The sequence below is a fragment of the Bos taurus genome, chromosome X, assembly GCF_002263795.3.
Source record: "Bos taurus isolate L1 Dominette 01449 registration number 42190680 breed Hereford chromosome X, ARS-UCD2.0, whole genome shotgun sequence".
Classification (NCBI taxonomy): domain Eukaryota; kingdom Metazoa; phylum Chordata; class Mammalia; order Artiodactyla; family Bovidae; genus Bos; species Bos taurus.
This window is the reverse complement of record NC_037357.1, coordinates 127,193,068-127,200,654: the sequence shown is the minus strand read 5'-3', so window position 1 is coordinate 127,200,654 and position 7,587 is coordinate 127,193,068.

Here is a 7,587-nt window from a genome sequence, read left to right as displayed (position 1 = left end):
TTCTCTTGTGTTGTTGGAAGAGGGTGTTTGCTATGACCAGTGCGTTCTCTTGGCAAAACTCTATTAGCCTTTGCCCTGCTTCATTTTTTATTCCAAGGCCAAACTTGCCTGTTACTCCAAGTATCTCTTGACTTACTACTTTTGAATTCCAGCCCCCTGTAATGAAAAGGACATCTTTTTTGGGTGTTAGTTCTAGAAGCTCTTGTAGGTTATCATAGAACCATTGAATTTCACCTTCTTCAGCATTACTGAATGGGACATAAACTTGGATTACTGTGATATTGAATGGTTTGCCTTGGAAATGAACAGAGATCATTCTGTTGTTTTTGAGATTGCACCCAAGAACTGTATTTCTGACTGTTTTGTTGACTATGAGGGCTAGTCCATTTCGTCTAAGGGATTCTTGCCCACAGTAGTAGATATAATGGTTATCTGAGTTAAATTCATCCAATCCAGTCCATTTTAGTTCACTGATTCCCAAAATGTCAATGTTCACTCTTGCAATCCCCTGTTTGACCACTTCTAATTTACCTTAATTCATGGACCTAACATTCCAGGTTCCTATGCAGTACCGCTCTTTACAGCATTGGACTTCACTTCCATCACCAGTCACATCCACAACTGGGTATTGTTTCGCTTTGGCTCAGCCTCTTCATTCTTTCTGGAGTTATTTCTCCACTCTTCTCCATGGGAGGTTATCAAAATTGATGTTCTGTGGAGGGATGGTAGCTGAAATCTTCTATTCTGACATCTTACTGATGTCACTGTCCTTCAACAATTTCTACTTGGAGCAAAGTTAGAGACTTAGCCGAAATCTCCTATTCTGCCATCTGGCTGATGTCACTGTCCTTGAACAATTTCTGCTTGGATCAAAGTTGGAGACTTATGTTAGGCTTGTTGGATTTAGGTAAAGAACAAGGGCAGAAAGTAAATCAGCAGCTGTTGTTTCAGTGTCGGTAGGAGGAGATAAAGACAGTTACATCAGTGAATGATTGCTCTGCTGTGCTCCTATTGACATTTCAACATTTTTCAGTCAGGCACTTGTCATAGGAAAGAAAAAAAATTAATTGGTGTCTTAGAGCTTGAAGATAACCTGTATAAGTCAGTATGTTCCCAGTGGCAGATGACTTAGAATTTCTTCAAACTTCTAAACAAGTCTTATGTCCAAGTTCCTGTGCTCTGCATCTTAACATATGATAAACATATCCAAACAGACAGTGCACATATCTTACCACCTGCTTCAGTGTGGTATTTTATAGCATTATTTTACATCAGGGGGCATAATAAACAGTTCTGGATAAGGTTAGTGCTAAGGAACTTCTTTATGAGAGTTTTTTAAAATTAATTTTAATTGGAGGATAATTACTTTACAATATTTTGATGATTTTTGCCATACATCAACATGAATTGGCCACAGGTACACGTGTCCCTTCATCCTGAACCCCCCTCCCACCTTCCTCCCCACTCCATCCGTGTGGTTGTCCCAAGCACCAGCTTTGAGTGCTCTGCTTTATGCATTGAATTTGTACTGGTCATCTATTTTACATATGGTAATAGATGGGGAAACAGTGGAAACAGTGGCTGACTTTATTTTTTTGGGCTCCAAAATCACTGCAGATGGTAACTGCAGCCATGAAATTAAAAGATGCTTACTTCTTGGAAGAAAAGTTATGACCAACCTAGATAGCATATTGAAAAGCAGAGACATCACTTTGCCAACAAAGGTCCATCTAGTCAAGGCTATGGTTTTTCCAGTGGTCATGTATGGATGTGAGAGTTGGACTGTGAAGAAAGCTGAGTGCCGAAGAATTGATGCTTTTGAACTGTGGTGTTGGAGAAGACTCTTGAGAGTCCCTTGGACTGCAAGGAGATCCAACCAGTCCATTCTGAAGGAGATCAGCCCTGGGATTTCTTTGGAAGGAACGATGCTAAAGCTGAAACTCCAGTACTTTGGCCACCTCATGCGAAGAGTTGACTCATTGGAAAAGACTCTGATGCTGGGAGGGATTGGGGGCAGGAGGAAAAGGGAATGACAGAGGATGAGATGGCTGGATGGCGTCACCGAGTCAATGGACATGAGTTTGAGTGAACTCCGGGAGTTGGTGATGGACAGGGAGGCCTGGCGTGCTGTGATTCATGGGGTCGCAAAGAGTCAGACAGGACTGAGCGACTGAACTGAACTGAAATGAATATACATGTTTCAGTGCTGTTCTCTCAAATTATCCCACCCTCACCTTCGTCCAGAGTCCAAAAGTCTGTTCTTTTCATCTGTGTCTCTTTTGTTGCCCTGCATGTTGGATCGTCATTAACTGTCTTTCTACATTCCATATATATGCATTAATATACAGTATTTGTATTTCTCTTTCTGACTTACTTCACACTGTATACTAGGCTCTAGTTTCATCCACCTCAGTAGAACTGACTCAAATGAGTTCCTTTTTATAGCTAAGTAATATTGCATTGTGTATATGTACCACAATTTCCTTATCCATTCATCTGCTGATAGACATCTAGGTTGCTTCCATGTCCTGCTGCTGCTGCTGCTAAGTCGCTTCAGTCGTGTCCAACTCTTAGTGACCCCACAGACTGCAGCCTACCAGGCTCCTCCATCCATGGGATTTTCCAGGCAAGAGTACTGGAGTGGGGTGCCATTGCCTTCTCCAGCTTCCATGTCCTAGCTATTGTAAATAGTGCTGTAATGAACATTGGGGTACATGTGTCTCTTTCAATTCTGGTTCCTATAAGAGTTATTTTAATTGAATCTCCAAAGTCTGTTGAAAGGAAATCTAAGCCACCATGCAGTATAGGTATGAATCCTTAACTCTTATCTTTTATTAATTTTAAGTTTCCAAAACAATGATTTATGATAGAGAGTAGAAGAGAAAGTCCAGCCTTGGTGCTTTGTTGGCCCTCAAGGAGAAGTATCACAGAATTTTCAGAAACAGATGTACTCATAATTATGCACATCTTTGCCACAAGTTTAAGGAAAATGGACTGGGTTAGTTTGTTTTATCAGAAGCTTGATCAAAGTACAAGTAGAGCACATATGATATATGGCATGTGAAAATTTCACTATTGCTTAGATCTCAATTTTCTACCAAATTAATCTATAAATTTCATATAACACTAATCCAAAGCTCAAGAGTGGTCACTTGACCATCTAGTTTAGAAGATAGTATGTTAGTCACTCAGGCGTTTCTGACTCTTTGCGACCTCATGGAGTGCAGCTCTCCAGGCTCCTCTGTCCATGGAATTCTCCAGGCAAGACTATCGGAGTGGGTTGCCATTCCTTTCTCCAGGGGAACTTCAGAAGATAATGCTACCAAAAATAAATATGGACATAATGTACAATTACCAGTTTATTCTATTTCTGGAAATATATCATGGAAAACTCTTGTACGTGTATACTAGGAGACATGTTGTTTAGCTGCAAATCATGTCTGACTTTTTTGTGACCCCCTGGATGGTAGCCAGCCAGTCTCCTCTGTCCATGGAATTCTTCAGGCAAGAATACTGGAATGGGTTGCTATTTCCTTCTCCAGGAGCTCTTCCTGACCCAGGGATCGAGCCCATGTCTTCTGCACAGACTGGTGGATTCTTTACCACTGAGCCACCAGGGAAGCCCCCAGGAAACATGTATGATCATTTAAATAGAATCATATTTGCATTAACAGTAAATAAAAGAATCAATCCAGATATCAGTCATTGGTAGATTGGATACATGAATCTTAATATATATACACATACAATGGAATGCTATTCAGCAGTGCAACAAACGCTCTATCTCCTGTCTGCAGACTCTACCCCTATCCTAGAGAGTGTCTTACGAATGCCTGTGACAGGCCACAAGGAGGGTCAGACTAGAAGAAGAAACTGACCCACAGAACTCCAAACCTAGGAAGCACACTGTGATGGCACCCTCACAGACAAAGGACTGCACATATTTTTATTTCTCTGGGTCTCTTCTCTAGAGTTTGAATGTGTCACTACATAGTGACTCCAAAAGAAGAAACTTTAACATTCAATTTTATATCAAATGCACGAAGTATGGAGTTAGATTAAATTGTTTTAGTGCCCTCAGTCTTTTGATCAAAATAGAAGTGGTTCTTCTTTCTTTGTGATAGATAACAGTTGTGTCTTATCCTAGAATTGGGCGTCAATTTTTCAATAATTTGCTTTCCTTTCAGCCTAAATAAAAGCTCACTGTTTCAACCTTTGTTCACAGTGGTTCAAATAAGGGTCACAAGCCTTCTAAAAGACTAGGATTTGTTAACATCTAGTTAGCATTGACATTATTATTCAACAGCACCCTTCTCCCTATTTAAAACATTGTAAATGTTCTTAATTTATCCTAGTATGTTTCTGCCCTGAAAGCTAAAGTTAAGACCCAGAATGTTATTAAAACACTTCAGAGATGCTTCTTTTTTTCAGTTACACAAAACTGAGCCGCTCTTCTTCTCCCACACTCAGCCTGACATGGCCTCCTTGAGTTGAAAGTAGAGCACAGGCTGGCAGCAGGGACTTCACCCTGATCCTCTAAGCCAGTGTGCTAGTGAGCTTGGGGTGTCAACACAGTACCACGAACTGGGTGGCTTAAACAAGAGATTTCTTTTTTTCCCACCTAAAGTCTATAGTTTATTGAGATTTCACTCTTGATGTACATTCTATGGGTTTGGGAAAATGTAAAATCATATATATCAACCATTAGAGTAGCACACAAAGTAGTCTGTGCTCTACCTGTTCCTTTTCTCGTCTTCCTGCCTGCTGGCTGATCTTCTTACTACTGTCTCCTTAGTTTCACCTTTCCAGAATGTCACACAGTTGAAAGCACACAATTGTAATATCTTCAGACTAGCTTCTTTCATTTAGTAATATGTGTTTAAGGTTCCTCCATGTCTTTTCATAGCTTGAAAGCGCATTTCTTTTTACTGCTGGATAGTATTCTATTGAATGAATGTACCACAGTTTATTTATCATTCACTTACTGAAAAACATCTTGGTTATATCCAGGTTTTGGCAGTTATGAATAAAGCTGCTGTAAATATCCATATGCATATTTTTGTGTGGACATAAGTTTCAACTCCTTTGGGTAAATACAAAGAAGTGCAATTGCTGGGTTGTATGGTAGAGGTATGTTGAATTTTGTAAGAAAGTGCCAAACTATTTCCAAAGTGGGTGTACCATTTTGCATTCCCACCAACAGTGAATGAGAGTTCTAGTTGCTCCACATCCTTGTCAGCATTTGGTGGTGTTAATGTTTTGGATTTTAGTCATTCCAACAGATGTGTTGTAATATCATGTTGTTTTGATGCGTAATTCCCCTAATGACATGATGTTGAACATCTTTTCATATACTTATTTGCCATCTGTATATCTAATTTTTGATGACTGTCTATTCAGGTCTTTGGCCCATTTTTCACTTGGGTTGTTTGTTTTCTTAATATTAAGACTTTGTATATGTATACTTTTTTCATTTTCTGTTTTTAATTTTATTTGTTTTAAATTTTAAATTTTTTATATAAAATGTATCTATTCTTTTCCAAATTCTTTTCCCACTTAGGTTATTACAGAATATTCAGTAGAGTTCCCTGTGCTATACAGTAGGTCCTTGTTGGTTATCTGTTTTAATTATAGCAGTGTGTACATGTCAATCCCAAACTCCCAATCCTCACCTCTACCCTTACCCCTGGAAACCATAGATTTGTTCTGTAAGTCTGTGAGTCTATTTATGTTTTGTAGATAAAGTTTGCTTGTATAATTTTTTTTTTTAGATTCTACATATAAGTGATGTCATATGATAATTGTCTTTCTCTGTCTTCACTTAGTATGATATTCTCCAGATCTATCCATGTTGTTGCTACAAATGGCATTATTTCATTCTTTTTTTTAAAATTGGAGTATAATTGCTCTACAACGTTGCATTAGTTTCTGCTGTACAGCAAAGTAAATCAACTATATGCATACATATATCCCCTCCCTTTTGAACCTCCCTTATCCCACCCATCTAAGTCACCACAGAGCATCAAACTGAGCTCCCTGTAGTATACAACAGGTTTGCACTAGCTATCTAGTTTACACATGGCAGTCTATATGTTTCCATTCTAATCTCCTAATTTATCCCATCCTCCCCTCCCCACCCTGTGCCCACATGTCCATCCTCTGTCTGTGGCTCTGTTCCTGCCTTTCAGATAGGTTCATCTGTACCATTTTTCTAGATTCCACATATATGCATTAATGTATGATATTTTTTTTTTCTTTTTCACTCTGTATGACAGATTCTAGGTCCATCCACATCAGTACAAATGACCCAATTTTGTTCCTTTTATGGCTAAGTAATATTCCACTGTACATATGAACCACATCTTTACCTCTCAATGGACATTTAGGTTGCTTCCATGCCTGGACTATTATAAATAGTGTTGCAGTGAACACTGGGGTACATGTGTCTTTTTGCATTATGGTTTTCTCAGGGTATATGCCCAGTAGTGAGATTGCTAGGTCATATGGTAGTTCTTTTTTTTTTTTTTTTTCAGTTTTATTTTATTTTTTAATTGGAGGATAATTGCTTTACAATATTGTATTGGTTTCTGCTGTACAACAATGTGAATCAGTCATAATTTTATGTATGTCCCCTCTTGAACCTGCTTCCATCCCAGCCCTCTAGGTTGTCAGAGAGTACCAGGCTGAGCTCCCTGTGTTATACAGAAGCTTCCCACTAGCTATCTATTTTACACATGATGTATATATGGGGCTTCCCTGGTGGATCAGTGGTAAAAAATCTGCCTGCGATGCAGGAGACGCAAGAGATGTGGGTTCGATCCCTGGGTTGGGAAGATCCCTGGAGGAGGAAATGGCAACCCACTCCAGTATTCTTGCCTGGAGAATCCCATGGACAGAGGAGCCTGGTGGGCGACAGTCCATGAGGTCACAGAGAGTTGGATACAACTATGCATTGGATACAACTAAGCACGAGCATGAGTGTGTATATGTCATGCTACTTTCTCAATTCATCGTATTCTCTCCTTCCTCCACTGTGCCCACAAGTCTTTTCTCTACATCTAGTCTCTATTCCTTCCTGCAAATAGCTTCATCAGTACTATTTTTCTAGATTCCATATATATGCATTAATATATATTTTTCTCTTTCTGACTTACTTCATTCTGTATAAAGGCTCAGAGTTCATCTGCCTCACTACAACTGGCTCAAATTTGTTCCTTTTTATGGCTGAGTAATATTCCATTGTGTATATGTACCACATAGTCTTTATCCATTCATTTACTGATGGACATTTAGGTTGCTTCCATGTCCTGGCTATTGTAAATAGTGCTACAATGAACATCAGGGTATACCTGTATCTTTTGAATCATGGTTTTCTCAGGGTACATGCCTAGGAGTGGGTTTGCTGAGTCATATGGTAGTGCTATTTTTAGTGTTTTAAAGGAACCTCCATACTGTTCTCCATAGTGGGTATATCAATTTACATTCTCACCAACAGTGCAAGAGGGTTTCCTTTTCTCCACACCCTAACCAGCATGTATTGTTTGTGGATTTTTTTTGATGATGGCAATTGTGACCAGTGTGAGATGA